Consider the following 24,085-nt stretch of genomic DNA (forward strand, 5'->3'; position numbering starts at 1 on the left):
GCTGAACAAGGTGGTCGCTCGGCTGCCTGCTGTGGAAACCAGTGTCACCGTTTCTGCTCCAAGAGGCAAGGGGCTGAGGCTCGGAGGCCAAATGACGGACTCCAAGTCACTGAGTTGCAGGAGAAGGGGGCAGGCGTGGCGGGGCGCCTCCCCGGAGCAGGGGAGCAGGACGCCGTCTGAACGGCCGCAGGGGCGTAGTCTCCCGGATCTGAGAAGCTGCTCGCAGGCAGGGCCGTCACACGCGTCGGGGCGTCGGAGCGGCTCTGTGGTCGAGGCGGTGTCTGCAGGAGGACATCCCAGCGGAGCCCATGCCCCTGCGGGAGCAGTGACACGCGGGCAGCCCCCTCGTTCGCTGGCTGTGATCCTTCGTGTATGTTGTTACATCCAGTTGGCTAACATTTTGTTGAGAATTTTTGCCTCTGAATTTACGAGCGATATTGGTATGTACTTCTCTTTTCTTGGCGTGTCTTCATCTGGCTTTGGGGTCAGGGTAATCCTGGCCATACTGAACGGGCTGGAAAGCGCTCTTTCCTCCTCTATTTTCTGGAAGAGTTTGCGGAGCGTCGGCACTTTCTCTTCCTTAAATGTTTCTATTTCTTCTTGAGTAAGTTTCTGTAATTAGTGTTTTTCTAGGGAATTGCCGGCTTGGATTTGTTGGCATAAACTTGGTTGCAGTCTTTCCTTGCAATCTTTTTAATTTCTGAGCCGTCAGTGGTGATTTCCTCTCCTTCACTCATGGTTTTGGTGATCTGTGTCTTTTCTCACCTGCTCTTGTTTAATCTAGCTTGAGATTTGCCAATTTTGTTGGTTTTCAGACAGATGACTTTTGATTTCATTGGTTTTCTCTTGTTTTTCTGTTTCAATGTCACTGACTCTCAGTCTAGTATTTATGATTTAATTTCTTCCTCTTGCCTCGGATTTAGTTTGCTCTTATTTTCCAAGATTCTCTTGGTGAAAATTTAGATTATTGATTTAATTGATTCTCCTTTTCTAAGATGAGCATTTAAAGCTATAAATATCCTTCAAAGCTTTCCTGTTGCGTATCCCATACATTCTGACATGTTCTCTTTTTGTTTTCACATACTGATCCTCTCCAGAGCTCACGATGGGGTTACAGCCTGATAAACCTATCACAAGCTGCAAATACTGTTAAGTCATGTTTCATACACCTAACCTAACATCCTTGCTTAGCCGAGCCATCCTCAAATGTGCTCAGATCGCTCCCATTAACCCACAGTCGAGCAGAATCATCTCACGCAAAGCTGTCTTACAAGAAAGCGTCGAACAGCTCATGTGATTTATTGAGTACTGTGCTAAAAGTGAACAACAGCGCGGTCCTTGGGTACAAGGATGGTTGTTGGTGTGTCACTTGGTTTCCCTCATGATCGCCTGGCTGATGAGAGCTAAGGCCCTCGGCCTACTGGCCAGCATCACGAGAGAGGACCAGACCGCATGTCGCTAGCCCGGGACAAGGTCCAAATTCAAATTTCCAGTATAGTTTGTTCTGAAATATATCGCTTTTGCACCATTATGAAGTCAAAAAAATCGTAAGTCAAAACATCATAAGTTGGAGACCATCTTATGTAGTCCAAATTCCCCATAAATGAAATTCTACTTTGGGGAAAAAGGGGCCAGTAGACTTTTCTCTATGGCGTTCCTCCTTAGATAAATACAAGCCAATCCTGGAAGATCCCAGAGTCGCTGATGTTACTGAGGAATTCTACCTCAGTTGTGATTAGTATCTTCCCTCACATTACCAAGACCTCCAACCCCCCCTGCCCCCACATCCTCCATCCCCAAATTCTGGTAGAAGACAAAGGGCCGGGCACCATCCAGGTAAGGCCCACAACTGGGACAAACCACTTGTAAGGTGACCAACTACCCTGGTTGAGAGGTGAGCAGAGTATGTAGTACGTGGCTTACCTGGGGTCACACCGCTAACAAGCAGCAGAACAGGGATTCGAACCCAGGTCTGTCAGACTCTGAAGCCCATGCTCAACACTGTGACTTCAACCTGCTTCCATACACGATGAGAGCCAGGGGAGTGGAAGGAGATCCTGGGCACACGCTTCATAACATGGGGAAGACGCACCAGCCCATGGCCCTGCTGAAGGTCCATCCATTTCAGCTCAGGGGAGATGCACGGGTTCAGGGCGTCCCTCGGAGTCAGGATGACTCTGGCACTGGAATCTCTTGGGTCCTCCTGGTGCAGGCTGATGAGAAACACCCTTTCCCTGCCGCCGCGTCCCAGCGGACTGCAAGTTGTCTCAGGGAAACACGACGGCTTCCGGGCTCCTGTGGCAGACCAGGTGGGCCACGGTGGTCACGAGGATGGCTGTGGTCTTCCGGGAAAGCCCGCTGCCCACGTTTCTAGTCTCCGTCAGTGGCGTCATCTGTGATATTCAGATCGTCTTGCTGGCTCACAATGAGCTCTCCTGTGAGGGTGCATGTGGTCCGATCAGAGTTTACAAACGATTCATATTTCATCTGAAAAGAAAGAAAAAAAATGCTTTTGCAAGTGTATTTGTGCTGTGCTTAATTGTAACAATATTTCTTTTGAAATGACCGAAATAAAATTATAACACAGAGACACACAGCTCGTGGGCACATTGATTCTAGTCAGCATCATAAATCAGTTGGGCGTCTGCCTTTGGGGGAAGTCAAGTTACCGTCGCTTTGGCTAATGACATGGTGGGTTCTGGCTCCTGCCAATTTTTCAGGATGGCATCCTGCCTCAGGGGTTCCAATCTGACTAAGGGGTGAAGCTAGGAGATCAGAAGAGGTTAATTCAGAGACCCGAATCTGCAGAGAAGTGGGGAGAAGAAAGGCAAGCCCTCTCAACACTTGGTCCAATGGAAGGAGGGGGACCAGATAAGGCCTGGCAAGGTCCTAGCTTGGGAGAATCTGAGACACACAGTGAGGCAAGAACCGACCTAAGGGGTACGTTCCAGGGAGGACCCTTTCTTGGCAGCCAGAGCCCAAGTTTGAAGTGGCAAGTGCTGGGGGTCCTGGGGGGCCCTGCAAATTGGGCCAGAGATGGCCCAGCCTCCCCTGCCCCACCACGGTGGCCAGCCTGGGTCAGCCCTCACCAGCAGGTGGTCTCTGGGCACACGTGTTGGAGAGGAGGGCAGACAACGAAGTCACTTCCAGGCTCACATTTGGACGAATGCTTGCAGGAAGAATGTGCCAGAAATGCTCTGTTCTGCCTCCACCACCTGCCTCTCCTTCAGAGACTGCACTCACCCCCTGCTTCACTAGGCCCTTCGGGGTTCTGGCTTTGTGTGGACAAACCTCTCCAGCTTGACCTTTTGGCACAGATGCGGACTTCCTCCTGCACACCCACACAACACGACCACCGCTGAGAACCTCCTGTGCGCACCTGCCCTGGGACCCGGGGGGGACTGGAGTTTCGGGGGTACGACCCGTAGAGACTCACTGGTGCTGAGAGAGGGCAATCGCTCAGTTGACAAATGGATGCTCTCTGGAGTCTTGGGGAGTGGGACATCCCCATGCCCACCATGCTCGCCCCTCCACGCCTGGCCTCCCACGCCCACTACACTCGCCCCTCCACGCCTGGCCTCCCATGCCCACCAGCTGCAGGCTAACGCCCGCACAGCTGGGAACCTCCTGCTGCAGCCATTCCGCCAGAGTGGGTCTGGTGCTCAGTTACCAGGCCGGAGCGCTTGCTTATCATTTAGGGTCTTACCTGTTCAGCGGTCCAGGCCCCCATCAGGTGGATAAGGAGGCCAGGTACTCTGAGGGCTGTGGGAGGTGATGTGAGGTATGCAGGAAATGAAAAATGTTCCCAGATATTACTTTGATGTACTGGAGGTTTCCTCTTCGCCCTCCCCCTCCTCCTCCCAATCCTCCTCTTCTTTGTCCTCCTCCTCCTCTCCCTCCCCTTCCCCCCTCCTCCCCCTTCTCCTGAATAGCTCTCCATCATTACTATTTGTGTGTCCGAGGCTTTGCCTCAGGGAAGAGAAAGTCATTTTCTTGACTTTTGAGATCTTGAAATACTTTTGTACTTGTATGACTAAGGCATTAGTCTGAAAGCTAAAACACTTTTGATTTATAAGATCCAGGCTCTGTTGAGCAAGAAAAGGTTTTTCTTGGAATTCTGAGAGCCTTACTTTGAATATAAATAGTGAGGTCAGAGCAATGAGGTTGCAACAGGAAGCAGAGCAGTGGGAATAAAGGAGAATGTCATGCCCACCGCACTCCTTCCTCCAGAGAAATGGGGAAGGAAGCTAGCAGGTAGCGCTCTGAGGGGGTGCTTGGGGACGCTCCTGCTACTGACCCTTCTAGGACCAAAGCCCTGGGAGCAGGGACAGAGGCTCCAGGGAACAGGACACTCACCCAGCTCCCCATGGGGTCCCGGAGACTGTGAGCCTCAGGGAGAAGTGTGGATCCAGCGTGGCCCCTCCAGGTGGGCTGCAGGGGAGCACCCCCAGGGCACCAGCAGGGAAGGGGGGGTAAGAGCCGACAGTTCTCACCTCCCAGGATGCCTCCAGAAGGTGGCAAAGGTTCCATGTCCAGATAGAAGCAGACAGTGGTAGGAGCTGGGATAGGACCATACAGGAGCAACATGGCCCTCCCCCATGGAGCCAAGGATGGAGGACCAGTTGTGGGATGTTGGGTCCTCCTTGGACAGAACTTGGACTTGTAAGCTAACCGTCCTTGAATGCATTTCATCAGTGCTCTCCCCAGAGTCCGCCCTAGCTCCCCGAGAGCTGGGGTGCCCCCCCTCCATCGCACAGAGCAGGGTGGGGGTCCCAGAGCAGCCCCTCCCAGGACTCCCACGTCTTCATACACAGGCCTGTGGGTCCAACGCCCTCCTTCCTTCTGCTGTTAGAACTGGCTCTGGTTCCCGTGCCGTGTTTCGCAATAACAAAACCCACAGCCCTTCAAACAATACTGAAGTTCTTATGTCGGGAGCCAAGGCCTTGCTTTGACCCCATGTTCTCTGCTGGGTTTTCTTTCATATATTTTGTAGTAACTAGAGCCAAATTTCAATGAAGACAAATGAAAAATATACCATCCAACATTTGCCATCTTTGAAAAGTTATCCCAGCCCTCCTTATTTATCTTGAGCACAGACCTCTTTGCTTGCTGTTTTTCTGGCCCTGAACTCCCCTTTCCCTTTATGCCTGAAAAAGAGAAAAGTTTTCCATATCCTCCTACAGGATGAGGGGAACTTAGGGCCGTTTATATTAAAAGTAGATTTCTTTCACCTTTCTAGCTCTTTAGAAATGACTGTGCCTAAGACGGGCTTTGGAGTGATTCCAAGTTGCTCATTTCCTATGAGTTTAGGTGATGCAAAACACAGCCTGAAGACAGTCCATGCATGTGTGTGAGTTATCTATTGTTGTGCAAAGAATCACCCCAAAACCTCATGGCTTTAAACAACAATAAACATGCATTAGTTTTCCCAGTTTCTGGAGGTCAGGGACCTGGGAGCAACTTGATTAGGTGGCCCTTGCCTGGGGTTTCTCATGAGGTTTGGGGGCTGTCATCATGGGATGGGTTGCCTGGGACTGAAAACCCCACTTCCAAGGTGGCACCCTTAAAGGGTTCTGGACCTAATTCCAATAGGTGTGTGTGGTGGGGGGACCCCACACCACCACAACAAACAATTCTCCAACACCAGCTAGATGTCCCGCAGTTCAACCCAATTCTAACACTACCCAGAGAGAGCATCAGATGCCACAGGAGAAGGGCTCCATCCCACCAGACTGCCCCCTGCCTTCGGACCCCAGCCCCAAGTACAGATGGTCACCTGTGTTTCTGACCGGCCAGCTACAGAGTAGAGGCTCCCACAACCCCTACCTTGGGTTTGATTAACTTGCTAGAGCAGCTCACAGAACTCCGAGAAACGTTTACTTGCATTTACCAGTTTATTAAAGAATATGATAAAGGTACAGATGAACATCCAGTTGGAAGAGATGCATAGCCTGAGGTCTATGGGAAGGGGCGTGGGCTTCCATACCTTCTCTGGGTGCAACACTCTCCCCGAATCTGCATGGGTTCACTCACCCAGAGCTCTCCAGAGCCCTGCTACTGGTGCTTTATGGAGGCTTCCTCACGTAGGCACGATGGGCCATTAACTGCATTTCTTGCCCCCTGCCCTCTCCGTAACCATGGCAGCTCTTTCTGGTGACCACGCCTCATCCAGGAGTCATCCAGAGTCACCCCAATAAAACAAGAGATGCTTCTAGGGTTTTTATCCCTTAGGAGAGTCTAAGGGCTTCAGGATCCCTCTGCCAGGGACGGGGTCAGAGACCAATACACATTTTTTTACTGTTTCACACTCACTCTTGTGGCTGGTAAGCAAGTGCTGGCTGTTGGCAGGAGGCCTCCCCACATTGGTATCTCCCCAGCACTACCTGAGAGTCCTCACGCATAGCAGCTGCTTTCCCCTGGGCATCTGATCCAAGAGATCAAGGTGGGGGCTCAGCATTCTTCATGATCTACCTTCCAAAGGCACACACATCACCCCACTACACTGTGTGGATGACACAGACCATCTTCAATTCAGTGTGAGAGGAGGCTCTACAGGGCATGGATTCCAGAAGACAGAGCCAATGAGGACCACCCTGGAGACTGCCTCCCACAAGGGTTCAGGGCTGTGGTGCATGGATAAAAGATAGTTTGTAAATAGCTACCATCACCTTTTATTCACGATAGCCGCAGGTTCAAGTCGTGCTTTGTGCTTTCATTTTCCACCTGCCTACTCTAACAACAAAAACAACCTTCTCTTCCCTTTTAGACTGAACCATCATTTGGAAATCAAAAATTTTGACATCTTGCTGGGATCTGGGATCTCAAATTTACACCAAATGGCGTCATAGCTTTATATTAATCCACAGAATCCAATGCAGCCAGGAAAATGTAGAAGGATCCTCCATGGCACCAATGGGTCATTGTTGGGTGGGGAATGAGGGGCATGAGACATGGGAGAGAGTTGGTTCAATCACCAGAAAGGGATCTGAGATTTCAGAGAAGCTGAGATTGGCTCAGGTGGTGGTCCAAGTCTGAGAAGTAGCAAGAACCACGATACCAGCTCATATAATCATAGTTAACAACAAACACCCACTCTGCACCAGGCACCATGTCAAGGACTTTGGGTGTATTGACTCACTGAATCTTTACAGTGACCTTGAAGTAGATGCCATATTTTACAGATGGGGAGACTCGGGCACAGAGAGGTCAAAGTTCTCATGGAAAGTGTGTACTAACAAATGGCAAATTTAGGGTTTGGATTTGGGCTGCCTAAGTCCAGGTGCTTACACACCCACAACACGGGGTCTTTCAGCTTGCCCCACCTAAAATCTGAAAATATGGAATGCAGAGGCTATCCATGACATCAACGGTAGGTGAGGTCATTAAGTGCATGGGGCTCCCTGTGCCTTCCTCAGTCCTTATAATTTGTGCACCCAGAAATCCGAACATCCCCGTTGGACAGGTCCAGCCCAGAGCAGGACAGGAGATGCAGGGGTAGGTCCCAGTCATCACCATGGAGCCTTCCTTCTTATCTTAGGGAGGTTCCAAGCCATACAGTAATGACCCAACATCAAATTCCGATAAAGCAAATTCTCATAAAGTTTTGGCACACCACTGGTGCATAATCCAGCTACATCACACTTACAAAACATCTCATTTTATCCAGGCTACAACTGCATTTCATTTCCTGCTCTAGGGTTGAGCCTGTGGAGTATTTCAACGAGGTGGGGGAGGCCATGGACGCAACAGGGTGAAGTCGTCTTGATCAAAACAACTATTTAAGGCCTTGGATCTGAAGATGGACAGCTGAGGGCCAAATCTCCACTCTGACATGTCTTAGCCTGGTGACACAGCAAAGAAGTACCTTATCCTTTCCAGCCTGGGACTTCGTCATCTGTAAACAAGGGATAAGAATAGAATCTAGTGTGTAGGCTTGTCGTGAGGATTCAGTCTGTTAGAACCCTTAGAATGATGACTGACACATAATAAACAGTCAGCAAGTGTGAGCAATGACAGCATTTCGTCGTTCCTGTGACACACACTATTGTGGGTGCCTTTACGAAAGGAGAAACACTGGCGATTAAGCAATGCCACTCCATCAACTGAAAGACACATCCCAATTTGGGAGATAGCGGATCTGGAGAAAGTGTGTGTGTTCACACTGGTGAGACACAGTATGGCTGTTGCTCTGAATCCATCTGCCAGAAAACGAGGGTGGCAGATGCTGGCCCCACAGCCTTGGCCGCTGAATGACGGTGCACGAGGTGTCGGGAATAATGTCCTGGAACATAACAGGAGGGTGGTGCTGGGCATGAGATGGTGGGATGGAAACTAGAAAATAGAGTCTCACCTTCACGTGGTCACATGCTTGCTGAGGTTGAAAGTTGGGCAACAAGAGTGGAAGCAAGAACCATGGTCAATGGTTTAGATGCAGGCCTTAATTCTGTTTACTCTAATAAAAACTATTAGTCACAGTCTATATACAAGGTCAAGCTCTCTGGATGAGAATGAGGCACCATTGCTGTCCTCAAGGACTTTTCTATCCAGCAAGGGATAAACACATAAATAACTAACTTGCAAGACCTACAGTAAGAGCAATCTCTGGGATGCAAGAGTGATTTTACATATTGTAGGAATTCCCAGAAGAACTCACAGATAAGACAGGTTTATTATTATTAAAAAGCTGGTTATTGGCCACTTTTGTTTTACAGTGATCCAACCCCTAGCCTTGTCTTATTTCTCCATCCCTATGTGTCCTTTGCCCGAGTTTCCCCAAATTATTTATTTTTGTCTTATTATAGTCCATGTATTTTGGTAAGCCTCTTTAAGTCTTCTTTAGAACAATGTGGAGTATTAATACATAAGCAAACAAAATAACATATACCACATGCATTCTGTTAAGGTTTTTAAGGTTAAAAAATTGTTTCTGTCTTCCTAGTGCTTCTATCTGTAAGAGCAAAGTGGTAGGGGGTGAGGTAGAAGAACCTAGAAGTGACACATGCACATAGAAATGGGAAGGAAATGTCCTGTGTGTTTCAGGTCTGTATTGCTCGCTAATAAGCCGCCACAACTGATTACTTCCCAGGGCTCTGTGGTCAGGGCTAACCTCCTGCCCTCATGGGCTATCCCGTCATGGCATTCTGTTGGGTGGTCTGCAGAAGCAACTGAGAAGGCTGACCCCCTCCTCTTAGGCTTCACAACACAGTGGCCTCAGCTCCACAACATGTGGGACATCATTTTGCCACAATCAGCTGGCAAGCAAACTGCAAGGCCAGCCCAGCCCGACTGAGTGGAGGGCGAAGACCCCTCAGTAGGGGACAGCAAAATACTGCTGTCACATTTGTCATCTGCCTTGTCAGTGGGCTAGAATCAGTGAAAACAGAATGAAAATAGTGTTTCTCCTCTTCACATTCCCTTCAATACTATTGATAAATTTTTTTTCTTAAAAAAAAAAAATGTTTTCCACCAAGATGTAGTCAGTTGAAGTACTGTGTTCCTGACACTCAGGCTTCTGGCCAAGGATGTGCTGGTGAGTAGATGGTGGGGAGCGGAGGGGGTACAAGGGACAGGGGCATGGAGGAGAGCCGAGGGAGAGAAGGGGACCGGGCTGCGCATGCCGTGGGGCTGCGTGGTGGACCCAGGAAGGAGGTAAGGGTCCACTCGTCACCAGCATAGTGCCAAACCAATGTGACTTTCGTGATGGACCAGTTTGCACACTGCTTTAATAGAGGTCACTTAAGGAGCTTCAGTCAGCCACAATAAGAAGGACACGATCAAACAGGGGATTGCGGACAATGAGGGGTCAAAACTCCTTAACCATTCATCAGGAGAGGGACAGCTTCTGAACGTGGTGAGTCACACATGGGCCATGCAGACTCTCTCAAAAGGAACTCTCCTTTCCCACCTCCTCTATGGGGCCACTCAATATATATGAATACCCCCCAAAATGGCCCAAGCTCAGGATTATCTTTAGAGACTCTGGCTTGATAGGATTGAGAAAAATGAGAAAAAACAAGGGGCCTAAGGAAAATAGGGTTAGAGTTGGAGTGTTAAAGTCTTTAACAAATGACAACTATTCTGTGCCAACTACATGCTATATACAGTAGAGGTATAAAAATACGCCTGCAAAGGTGGTGGATTCTCAGATCTCTAGTTGGAAAGATAAAATTTATACTGATAAAATATTAGAAATCAATAATCATCATCATCATCGCTGTCACCACTATCATCGTCATCACCACCATCACCATCATCACCATCATCATCACCGTCATCATCACCATCATCATCACCATCATCACCACCATCATCACCATCATCATCACCACCATCACCATCATCACCATCATCATCACCATCATCACCATCATCACCATCACCATCATCACCACCATCACCACCATCGACATCACCACCATCATCACCACCATCACCACCATCATCACCAACATCATCACCACCATCATCATCACCATCATCATCACCATCATCATCACCATCATCACCACCATCATCACCATCATCAACATCACCAATCACCATCATCATCGTATAATCATCATCATCATTACCATTACCATCATCATCACCATCATCATCATCATCACCATCATCATCACCGTCATCATCACCATCACCATCATCACCACCATCATCACCATCATCAACATCACCAATCACCATCATCATCACCATCATCATCATCACCATCATCACCACCATCACCATCACCACCATCATCACCATCATCATCACCATCATCACCATCACCATCATCACCACCATCATCACCATCATCAACATCACCAATCACCATCATCATCACATAATCATCATCATCATCATCATCATCATCACCACCATCACCATCACCATCATCATTACCATCAGCCTCACCATCATCACTGTCACCATCATCTTCATCGCCATCACCACCATCATTGTGACATCATCATCACCACCACCACAAGCACCTCACTATGGCTTAGCACCTCCTGTTGCCAGGCACTGTAGCATCTGGGCTTTACATACACTATGGCATCTGGGCTTCACAAAGACCCTACACCTTCAACCTGGCCTTTTATAGATAAGATGACAAAGACAAAGGGAGTCCACTACTGGACCAAGATCACCAGCTGGTTGATGTTAGATCTGGGAGTTGAGCCAGGCTTGGCCTGACTCCAGAGCCTGTATTCTTAACCACTCTGCTTCCCTTCTCTCCAGCATGCAATGCCCCCAGGAGAGCTCCCTGCTCAGAGCTGGCAAAAAGAAAGCAACCATAACAGTAGAACAACCTTTTCTCCAAATATGTAAACGGTGCACACCTGCACTGTTTTTTATTCTACCAACTCTTTAATTTTGGGCAAAAAAAAAAAAAACAAACAACCCAGAAAAAACAATTTGCATCTAAACAATTTATTTTTAAAAATCCTGTCTTCTGATTTCATAAGTGGCATGCACAAAGTTGAAATTAAAATCAATGTGAAACAATTCGTAAAATACTTGAGAAAGATGAAAACAATCAGCTCTGACAAGCCTGGAATTCAAGATGCATTTGCCTGGGTCGCCTGCATAACACCACCCCACATAAATCATCCTCCTCTTTTGCCATCGTGGGCTTATCAGGGACATCCTTGCCCTGTAATTCATCCTGAAACCACCAGGTTTACCTTTGGAGAAGAAATTAAGCACCATCCAAGTAAAAGAGATAAAGATTTAAAATGCATTAGACATGGAGATTAGAATGTAAACACAGAAATCTCAATTAACCTTCTAATCTGTAGGTCAGAAGGAGGGATCTCTGAGCTATAAGGAAAATACAACACCCATTTCCTGGAGACCCCAGCCAGCTGGTGTCAGAATTCAGGTCACAGCGATTAGTTATAATAACAGAAGAAAACAAAAGGTGCAGTGCCTCTCGGAAAGGCCAGTGCCCAGCCGCCGCTCATTGCAAAAGCTGAGCCTGAGATGCGCTCAGAGACAGCCCTCTGGCCAGCTGCAAAATTGACTCTTGAGTCTGGGAGTAATTGCATCTAGATGGAAGGACGCACGGGGGGAGGGGAAGAACGCTGGGGGGAGGGGAGGGGGAGGATGACGTAAGCAAGCAGTGCAGCCGCTAACCCCTAGATAGCGCACAAGGGCGCGCTGCAGGTGCCCTGCAAGAGGCACAGCCCGCCTGGCAGGGGGCCACGGGAATACGGACGGCTGGCGGGACTTTGACTCCCAGTCTGCTCACATACCCTGGGCAGCGAGGGTCCTGGAAGGTAGCCGGGGAGGTCAGGGGTGTCACAACAGCTACTCAAGGCCGCTGGGGATACTGGAGGACACACCGCCTCCTGACAGCAGTTTTGGCACGGGACTCCCTCTCTTTGTGGCTTCTCCTCCCTCTCCCAGGACCGTGCCAATCTGCTGAACAAAAGGTGAAAGTTGTGATCAGCACCTGATATTGGGTTGGAAACTGAGAGTCAAAAAAACTTATGTTTCCAGCTGTTTTTTATGAAAATATGACCTATTTTTGTTCCTCTGTCCTTGAGGTGACTTCCCCCAGAAGAGCTCAGCAGGAGGCAGCCCATGTCTGTCCCCATCGCTGGCTCCTGTGGCCTCAGCCCCAGCTGGGGGTATCTTTTCCGGGACCACGACCTGAGCTCTCGGCCCCCCATCACCCCCACCTCCCACGCAGACATCGATCAGCACAGCCTTCTCTCGGCCAGATCGTAGAAGGCAGGACTGAACTTTCTACCATGTTCTTGAGCTTCGGTGAAACCACGTACACCATATACCCTTCCAACATTCATGTCCTTCCTGGAACCTCAGGACGTGGCCTATTTGTGATTAAGGCCATTACAGATTTAACGGGTCATAGTGGAGCGAGGAGACCTCGGATCCCACACAGCTGCGGTTTTTATAAGAAGAGGGAGAGACAGACTCAGACGGGGCGCTCCGCGTGGGGTCAGAGGCAGACCCGCACCGATGTGGAGTGCCAAGCATGGGCAGCCACTGCCAGGAGCAGGAAGGGGCGAGGAAGGACCCTCCCCTGAGCCGAGGAGCTCTGCCATCGCTGAGTTCAGTGAATTTGAACCCATCCTGCCACCAAGACTCCAACATGGCTGCGGGCCCCGCATCTCTCCCCAAGCAAGGTCACGGTTTCCCGCTGCGCCGTCTGCCTGAGCGGCTGTGTGGGTTACAGGAGAGATGGAAAGGGGCCGGAGACGGCTGGTGTCACCTCGGGTCGCCACGAGCCGGGGGGAATGTGTGTGTGTCGTTGGGGTGACAACATGAGCAGGAAGTGCTGTCCAATAAATACCACCGATGAGGGAACATTCAGCCCAGAGCCGTGCGGTGTGCGGGGGACCCAGCCCTGCGGGGGGCAGCAGCCGTCCAGCAGAACGGTCGCTGTGGGAATCCACGTTGTCCACGAAGCAGCGAAAGTTCCCCCAATCCCAGCACACACATCGATCATGCTGCTCGAGAGGCCCCTGTGAGCCTTGCTCCTTGAAGGTGACTCCGTAGACACGCGTGCTCTGGGGCTGGGGAAAGGCGGCCATTGGCGCCCAGTGCTTGTCTAGGGCTCCTGCGTAGGGTGTATCTCAAAAGTGGCCAGGCCTCCGTGGGGAGGGCACACGCGGGTAGCTGAGGGTTGCAGGTGGAGACATCGGGGTGCTTCCCTGTGGGGCAGCAAACTGAGGGTTCGGCTTGTGAGGACAAGCTCACTCACACGCACACACACACGCACACACATGCACACACGCACACACATGCACAGAGACTCACATGCACGCACACACTCACACACACACACACACACACTGGCTGGTTCTGTTTCTCCGGAGACCCCTGACTGATACAGGCTCCCGGAATCAATTTCCCCACAGCACTGGCTCAGCTGGGTGGTTTGGGGTAAGACTACTTAGCCCCGACTCTCAATTCATTCGCCTGTAAAGTGGGAATACTATCTGCCTCACAAGCTGAATAAGATGGAGGATATGAAAGTACTCTCTCTGCAAAGCCACCAATTTCAACTTAGGACTTCCCAGAACAAATTAAAGGCTGTGTTGCCTTCCTTCGGGGTTGGACCCCATGACCTGTGGCCGTGGTCCCAGCACCCTGCTGTCCTAGGGCCCCGAGAGCAGACGCAGGCTCCGTCACTGGGGCAGAGCCCACAGGGAAGGCCCCTCCCTGTGCACAGAACCCCCCACCAATACGCCTCCCACCCCCCAGCAGGACACTGGCTGTCTGAGTTAGGGGTGACTACAGAACAGCCAAGCCTGTTACAAATGCCTACTCCCAGGCCTCTGGTGCGGCCCCCAAACCCCCTTCCCACAAGCCCTCAGATGGCACGTGCCATGTCTGCAAGAGGGATCTTCTCTCTCTCCGGCGGACTTGCCGGGTCCTGTTCAGGAGGATCCGGTCAGCACGGAGCAGCAGAACGTCAGACCAGGAAGGTCTGGAAACACCTCTCATAGCTCATTTCAAATTTGGAGAGACGTACTGCAGGAAGTCTTGTGTTCAAATAAACACCTCTCATAAAATGTAAATAAATAAAGCTCAGAAGAACTCTTTGAAGTGCTGGTTGGAGGGGCTGGTTGAGGAGAGGAAGAAGGAAAGCAGGAACCCATGGGCCTTGCCCCAAACTCCCACGGCGGCCCCACAGGGTTCCACCACACTGCCTTTGAGGAGCTCGGTCTGAGAACCAGCAACCAGACCCCCGGACGGAAGGATGAGGAGCCTGAGGCCCTTCAGCCAGCACCAGGTCACAGCGCGCCCCGGCTGGGGCCACCGACCTGCTCCTCCGCACGGGAGCAAACATCAGCACGACCCCAGCACGTCGGATGCGCCCCGCGGAGGACGAGCGTCAGCCCCCTGCACGCCCGTGGGGCCCCGGTCCACCTCCATTCCCGGATGGTGCCCGGCCCGTCATGCCAGCAGGAGGGCATTCTACCCAAACTGAAACCCGGCACAGTCAGGAAGTAATCAGTTTGCTGCTTCTGCAGCCTTTCCTCCTCCTGATTTTCCTGAGCTGCAGAGCGGGCTTGCAGGAAGCACGAGCTAGAGGAGAGAACCAGGTTTACATCACAACAGTAATGGTGCCACTACCCATCGGTGCTGAGCGTTGACGCGTCACCCCATGTCCCTGTCCGTGAGTGTCCTCAGCTACGACATGCATTCGTGACCCGTGTTCACGACTGTGTCCCCCGTCTCTGTTGGGGGCCTGCACGCACGCTGGGTGATTCTTCCTGCGGCCCCTTCGTTGCCTCTCCGTGGTCCCGGGGTTTATCCGCTCTGCCTCCGTGCCCTGCTGTTCCTTATTCTGCATTCTCCTGGCGGCCTGTTCATCCGGGCTCCCGCAGCTCCAGGACTGAGGGCCCTGGCTTCTAGCCGCCCCCTTGCCAGCCTGTTTTCTCCCGAGCAGCCCCCTCCCCAGGAGCCCCTCCCCGCCCAGTGCCCATCTGCTTGCCTCTGGAATCTGCTCTCACCGATACCCCTCTGATTGTAGACTACTCTGAGGCCTCACCTGCCTTGTTTCAGATCATCGAGGCAGTCCAAAACACGGTCCAACATCCAAATTCAAAGTTGGTTCCTGTCAACAGCACCCAAAGAACAGCAAAGGAATTCCAGTTCACTCTTCTGACAAGTTCCCTTTTCTGTCCTGGTGGATCCCCTCGCATCCTGAAGCCTCCCAGGCCCCCGGCCTCCAAACTCACTCCTTCCTGATGGCTTCCTAAATGATGGCTATCTTATGTTCTAAAGTCAAGTCAATGCATTTGCCAGCTAATCCCCCGGCAGACACTACTCCTTCCTCCCAAGCCTGCCCACATCCCGAGCCCCCCAGCCTGGAGCGGCCACGAACACCAGCCCCAGACCCCCAGGAGGGCCGCTGGACCCCAACCTGCTGGTGCCCCCACTCTCTGCAGTGGGGCGGGGGGGTTCCCTGGAAACGGGCTTCTGTCCCTGCCTGAGAAATTGTCACAGATAATTTCTAGTAGATAAAATTCTCCACCTCATGACAAGTTTATTGTCTGTAATATTCCAAAATTCCATACTGCCTTAACGTCACCTAACTGATTCTTGCTCATTCTTACGTTCCGAAGCAGATGACAAACTCCTGAGATGAGCAGGATGGTCTTGTTGGTCTGAACGCCCCTTCACAGCCTCGGCCGGCACATCACAGGGGCTCCATCGATACCAGATAGAACAAAAGAAGGCAACCTTCCCCGCAGCCAGGCAGAAGGCATGCTTCCTCTTCACCATCCCGTGCAACTTGACAAGATTTCACTTTAAATCACATTATGGCAAGGCAGAAATTATTTCCAGATCACAGAAGGATTCTGGCACAATTTTGCAGTGACCAGAATATGCTTTGTGATTCCTTTCACAGTGGGATTGTCAGACTGTCATTAAACACATGAAACAGTGGGATTCGGCATGGCCCCAGACATCTGCTAGGAATCACAAGCAGGAGTGTGAGTTATATTGGGCACTCTCAGAGCCCAATGTGCGTGTGACTTGCACACACAGTCAGAGACCCGGTTCTCGAGCAGCACCAGGAACATCTGGTGTCGGAATGTGGCTTCTTCCCGGATGAGTAGGTTTTAAATACCAAGCTATGTTAGGTGCCTCGTGGGAGACAGGGATACCGTAAATTAGAATTTTTTTCAAGGTTACTATCGCATTATGTGTTCTAGGCACTCAACAAATATATAGAGTAATCTATGTTGCAGAAATATTTATTAACTATTAAACGTATCAAATCAGTCACCTGCTCATGCTTATTATTTTACAATATAATCTTTCCAACATTCTTTTAAAGGAAGCTAACATTGCACAATTAAATACAACATACACAAGATAATGCTGATGTTTTCTGGGAAAAGTTTTTAAAATGCCATAAAAGGAAAACATTCTGATTTGGCATAAGAGAGCAATAGATCCTTAAAATGGTGGCTATCTTATGTTCTAAAGTCAAGTCAATGCATTTCTCTCTGAGCTTCTTGAGGTCAATAAGCAAGGTTGTCAAAATAATTTTGGAAAAAGTCAATCTGCCCAGGAGGCACCAGAATTCCATTCAATAAACATCAAGAAAAGATTTACTGGCCTCGCTCATTTGCTGGGGTTGGTTATGTGTCGGGAGAGGTGTGGAGAATCATGAAGCAGAGAGTGGGCGTTCCGAGAGTGCGTTCCACTCTCAGTGTGTGAACAGGAAATACGTCTCTCTGCGAGGGCTGACCCTTCGGGGGCTGGCTGCCCGGCCTCCCGAGCAGCGGGGAGGAGGCGTGGCGAGCACAGGGAGTGCGGAGTGACTCGCGTGGAGCTGCTGAAGGAAAGACGCACAGGCTCTGGGAACAGGTCTGTAGGACTGGACTGGCCCTTGCTCTTTGTCTTTTCAGTGCAGGAAAACATTTCTCAAATATCTCAATGTTTGATGAACTTGACCAAAATTCTTTACAAAACAGTGTCCCATCATCTCCCTGACTTTCTGGGTGAGTAGCATGGCAGTCCCAGAGTCTACTGTTTGTTTAGGGGGTTGTCTTCACGACCGCGGGCTGGAAACCCACTGCGGTTTCTCTGCTGACTTGCAGACTCTCTGACGAGTCCCAGAGGCTACTCATTAAAACATTTTGTTTGAGATGCAAAACGAGGCTTCTGTTCAGTTACATCTGTGTCAGTAAAAGCATGAAACAAGACTAGTATATTTTCAACATAGATTTGCACAACATTTAAGAGACCTTTTAAAAATTAAAATGTTTGCTGCACATATGGTTGGTGGCTTGATGGTACCGTGGGGTTTTGAAACATTTTTAACAACCAGGCTACTTATTTTTTGTACAAACTTGCCAATGGCACTTAACTCTGAGTTGTGAGGAACTGTGGATAAAATGGGGAAGTTTGCCCTTGGGTTCAAGGTGCTGCCTTTCACACACAGCTGGATGCACCCATCACTCCCCCTGGGAGGACCTGTGCGCCATAAACCCTCCTCTCGAGTTCCTGGGACCTCTTGAGAGTTTATGGGTCTTAATGCTGAGGCAAGTCTTCCCAACCCTTAGGAAGCCTCTCAGCTCTGTGGTCCATCAAATCACAAAGATTTCCTGCAGGATATTGCGCATTTCCAGTTTTGACTTCACAAATAGTTCACAATTGAGAAGGTTTTGTATTTTTATTGAGTTTGGATTTTATAGTTTAATTTTCCACTGCCTCCCTCTGCTTCTGGCATGACCCTCACCCCCTAGCTATTTATATCCTCCCAGATGCAGCGAGGACTCAGGAGAAAGTGAAGGGTGTGGCAGACCTCTGTTAGATGATTTATCATCAGTTCCATCAGGAATATATTCTAAAAAAAGGAAAAAATTGTATTACACCTCCACACTGTTGCCCTTATTTTTCCATATAGATAATTACTAACCTCATTTTTATTATTTAGACACAGGGCTCTTCACATCCATAGTGATCAACATCATTATTCAGATGACTGATAATCAGTTGGCATTATAACTCCTTCAGGTATAATTCTTCAGCCAGCTTTGAATTCACCTAAGTATATTATTTCTAACCCCCTTGGCTTCCCTTTGTCCTTAAGGGACATCAATACCTGATGTAAGTTAAGACTCACACAGTTTCCCCACCTGATAAGAGATCACACTCAGGAAATAGTGCAACTTTGGTGTGGCATTTTCTCTTAAGTAAGCCAATGCCTTTTTCTTTCTTCCCCAGACATTCCCCAAACTTCTTTTTACATATAGATTAAAACTATCCACCAATAGACAACCAGTTCACTCATCTCCAAAATGACCTTCACCCCCGTTTTGAAAGTGAGAACATCTCTCCATCCCTTTTCTCCTGGTATCTCCCTCATTCTCAAGATCCCACTAAGATTTCCTCCAAGAGTCTCACAATCTCATTTCCAAGATCCTTTAGATCATCTGAGTCAGACAGCTCATACTCTCTTATGGAAAGCAGGTATTCTCATATTATTTTCTGACTATTTGGGATTTCAGTCCCCACAAGTTTACTCTGTCCTTTTTGTCTGAACACCATTTTCATATAAAGGAAGTGAAAAATAAAGTATAAACTGAGTCATTCTGGTTTCTTCTCCATCTGTTAACATTATACCATCTGCTCCTTGTTTCTTGCACAAAACAAAATGAAGCAAAACAAAAAGTCTGAGATGATTCTGGACTAAAACATCATAGCCTTAAAATCAGACAAAAGGAAAGCAACTGAGGGATTTATGGATTCCTAAAGGCAAAATATAGGCTAAGGTGCTGGCCTAGATATAAGGAGATTCTGCTGTTGCTCTCTAGCTCTTTCCCAGACTTGAACCAGCTACCAACTACTCCCAAGAGCAAATGGAAATGCCCCCGCCAAGGGGCACATTGGCAGGAAATCCCAGCCCAGTCCCCACTCCTTTCTCCTTTAAGAAATGTAAGCTATAAACTTCTGAGTGGGCAGGAAGTCCTGCAGGGCTCAAGTTCAAGCAAAGATTTGCTGTATCTGAGTGAAAAACCACTGGCTCTGTATAATTACTAAAAAATTTCCAAAAGGGATAACTGGTCAGCTGACAGGTTAAATAAAAAGGAATTATAAAAATATACTCAATCCCAGGGTGCCTGGGTGGCTCAGTCAGTTAAGCATCCTCCTCTTGATTTCAGCTCAGGTCATGATCGCAGGGCTCTGAGATTGAGCTCTCCCTCTCATGTGCTCTTTCTATAAATAAATAAATAATTTTTAAAAATCTTTTAAAAATATATACTCAATCCAAAAGCAGGCAAAAAGCAAAAGGAGGAAAAAGAAAGGACAAATAGGACAAGTAAAAGGCGTTAAGAATAGGACAGATTTAAACCCTACCACATCCATAATCATGCAAAACAGAATGGTCTAATGTTCCAATTAAAGTCAGAGACTATCAGACTAGATTAAAAAGAGTTAAGGCCACCAGTATCCTGCTGATTAGAAACCTGACTTGGAAGGCATCTTGCAGCATCTCATACAGTTGGACATCCTCTTCCTACAATATGGCATTCCACAATCAGCAATTGTCCATGGGAAATGAAAACATGTGTCCACACAAGTTCATTATATAAATATCTAAAGCAGCTTTACCCACAACAAGCAAAAACTAGAAAACACTGGAATGTCCAAAAGTTGCTGAGTGGAAAAACAAACTGTGGCATTCTTTTCAAGATTGTAGTGGAAGTCTTTGCCTATGCAATTAGACAAAAGAAAAGAAAAGAAAAGAAAAGAAAAGAAAAGAAAAGAAAAGGTATACAGACTGGGAAGAAAGAAATAAAGCTGTCTTTGTTGCAGATGATATGATCATCTATGTAGAAAGTCCAAAAGAATCAATAAACTCCTAGAACTACTCAGCAATCATAGCAAGGTTGCAGGACACAAGGCTAATCCACAAATGAATCACTTTCCTATATATCAGTAAGGAACAAGTGGAATTTGAAATTTAAGACATTTACATTAACATCCCCAAAGTGAAATACTTACATATTTCATTGTTGCTTAGGTAAAAAAAAAAAAAAATATGGACAATATCTGTATGAGGAAAACTACAATACTCCAATGAAAGGCATCAAAAAAGAACTAATTAAATGGAGATATGTTCTATGTTCATGGAAAGAAAAACTTAATATTGTCAAGATATCAGTTGTTCCCATGCTGATCTATAGATTCAGTGCAATCCCAGTCAAAATCTCAGCAAGCTATTTGTGGATATCAACAAGCTAATTCTAAAATTTGTATGGAGAGGCAAAAGATTCAGAACAGCCAACACAAGGTAGAAGGAGAAGAACAAAGTAGGAGAACTGACATTACTCAATGTTAGGACTTCCTATAAAGCTACTGTAAGAGAATAGACAAATATATCAATAGAAGAGAATAGAATCCTGAAATAGAATCCTGAAATAGACCCACATAAATATAGACAACTGATCTTTGACAAAGAATAAAGGCAATAATAGGGCACATATTTTTTTCAATAAATGGTGCTGAAATAACTGGACATCCACATGCAAAAAAAAAAAAAAAAAAAAAAAGAACCCAGACACAGGCCTTACACCCTTTGCAAAACATAACTCAAAATGGATCATAGACCTACATGTAAAACACAAAACTATACAACTCTTGGAAGATAACATAGTAGAAAATCTAGATGACCCTGGTGTGGCCATGATTTTGTAGATAAGACACCAAAAGCACAATCTATGAAATAAACAATGGACAAGCTGGACTTCATTAAATTAAAACCTTCTGCTCTGTGAAATATAATGTTAAGAGAATGAGAAGACAAGCCATAGACTGGGGGAAAATATTTGCAAAAGGCACATCTGACAAAGGACTGTTATCCAAAATATATGAAAAACTCTTAAATTCAACCATAAGAAAACAAACAACTGAATTAAAAAATGGGCCCAAGGTCTTAACATGAATCTCACTAAAGATAATACAGATAGAAAATAAGCATTTGAAGAGATGCTTCATATCATGTGCCATTAGGAAAATGTAAATTAAAACAGAAGTGAGATACCACTACATGCCTATTGGAACAGCCAAAATCCAGAACACCCACAGCACCAAATGCTGATGAGGATACAGAGCAACAGGAACTCTTACTCATTGCTGGTGAGAATGCAAAAAGGTGCAGCCCCTTTGGAAGACAGTTTGGTTATTTCTTACAAAACTAAACATACTCTTACCATACCATCCACCATTTGTACTTTTTGGTTTTTACCCAAAAGAGTTGAAAACTTATGTCTACACAAAAACTTGCACATGGATGTTTATAACAGCTTTATTTAACATTGCCCAAACTTGGAAATAATCAAGGTATTCCTCAGTAGGTGAATGGATAAATAAACCAATACATTCAGACAATAGAATATTATTCAGTGCTAAAGAGAAATGAGCTATCAAGCCGTAAAAAGACAGGGAGGAACATTACGAAGTGAAAGAAGCCAACCTGAAAAGTCTACATACTGTATGATTCCAACCATGTGACATTCTGGAAAAGACAAGACTGTAGAGACCATAAAAAGATCAGTGGTCACCTGGAGTTGGGTGGGAGTGATGAATAGGCAGAGCATGGAGGATTTTTAGGGCAGTGAGACTACTCTGTACTATAATGGTGGATAAATATCATCGTACATTTTTCCAAACCCGAAGAATGTACAAGAGTCAACCCTAAGGTTAACTGTGGACTTTGGGTGGTTATGATGTGTCAGTGGAGGTTCGTCAGTTGTAATAAATTCACACTCTAGTGGTGGTTGTTGCTAGGGGGGGATAGGCAACATATAGGGAATTATTGCACCTTCCTCTCAACTTTGCTATGAATTTGAAACTGCTCTGAAAAAACAGTCTCAAAAATTTTAATGTAGGGCGCCTGGGTGGCTGCCTTCAGCTCAGGTTGTGGTCCTGGGGTCCTGGGATCGAGTCCAGTATCAGGCTCCCTGCTCAGTGGAGAGTCTGCTTCTCCTTCTCCCTCTGCCACTCCCCAGGCTCATGCTCTCTCTCTCTCTCTGTGTCAAATAAATAAATATAATCTTTAAAAAATTAATGTAAACTATCTTTTACTGTCTTGCTGATGTTGAATAAACATCTTTTCTTGACTAGCTATGTGCTGGTAGTTTGAAGGCATTGATCTCTCAGATGAGTACACAGTGCGTGTTTCTTACTTTACCTTCCTATGTGCAACCATCCTTCTGCAGAGAGTTAACAACCGAACTTTTTTCTGTGGCTTTTACCACCTGAGCTACCTGAGGTACTGTCCCCTTGGAATGAAAGCTGGGAATAAGAAGCAGTCTTCAATCACTTGGACTGTGTTTCTAGAAATTCTATTACTGAATATATTCACTTCCATTGGCTTCAGTGTGAAGTCAGGCTTGAATATTCAAGATGAAAGTCCTTTTTATCCTGCGGGTCACCCTGGAAGTTGTGGTTGCTAAGAGACCCGTTTCTGGGTATTCGGTGCTGCAGAAGCTGTCAGTCACCTCAGGTGATACCTGATAACATGCCAGGTGCCTTCACTCTCACCCGGGATATTTCCTTTTGCCTCCGCCCGTCCTTCCTCAAATGACTTATCTACGGAAAAACTCCACTAACTCAAAGAGGTAAACAAACAGGAGGACCTTTAAGAAAGCAAGAAGCATCTGTTTTATACACATCAGCTATTCCAAGGTCAAACCTGATGGTCAGTCTGGCATGCTTTTAGAGAGAGAGACAATTTTTTTTTAAAAGATTTTATGTATTTATTTAACAGAGACACAGCAAGAGCGGGATCACAAGCAGGGGGAGAGGGAGAGGGAGAAGCAGGCTTCCCGCCGAGCAGGTAGCCCGATGCGGGGCTCGATCCCAGGACCCTGGGACCATGACCTGAGCCGAAGGCAGACGCTTAATGACTGAGCCACCCAGGCACCCCAAGAGAGACAATTTTTAAATGTCATCCGAGTTCCCAGACTCATGGGTAAGCAGAGGTCTCAAAAAGTCCCCAAAGAAAGGTCAGTGCCTGCCATTTTCAGATAAAAAGTAAGGTACTGCCAAAATGGGCTGTGTGGTTTAGAGAGAGAATTTCTGGGGGAAGGCGCTCTTTCAGGAGCACATAGGATATCCCCTATTTCCCCCTTCAAACCAAAAGATTTTTGTATAATTATTCACTCCTGACTAAAGCAGACATAATCCTCTTGATACAGAGTCCGTCAGCTCCACATCTGGTCTACCTCATTTCCCAATTTTATTTTCTAAGAAGCAAAAAAAAGGCCCAGACAGACCACTGAAGAAGTCAGTTCAATTTCAATCTTTATTTTCCTTGGACTGAAAAATCCAAGATCTAAAATCAACCCAATGTTGTAGACAAGTGCTTATCACTAATTCTAGGCAATTTTCTGCTCACTCCAGGCAAAAAGGAAAAAAAGAAAGAAAATGAAAGCAAGCTGTGCGAGTTGACCGTAGCTGCCTACACACTCTCCTAGGTCAGTGAGTGCATCCCCGAACTCAGACAACAAACACTCCCAGCCTTCTCAATCCACAGAGAGATTTCCTCACGACTGTCTGCTGAGGAAAATGCAATCTGGGTGCAGCTTGAAGCCAGGGA

The sequence above is a fragment of the Mirounga leonina genome, unplaced genomic scaffold, assembly GCF_011800145.1.
Source record: "Mirounga leonina isolate KUSES-001 unplaced genomic scaffold, KU_Mleo_1.0 Mir_55, whole genome shotgun sequence".
In the NCBI taxonomy this organism is placed as follows: domain Eukaryota; kingdom Metazoa; phylum Chordata; class Mammalia; order Carnivora; family Phocidae; genus Mirounga; species Mirounga leonina.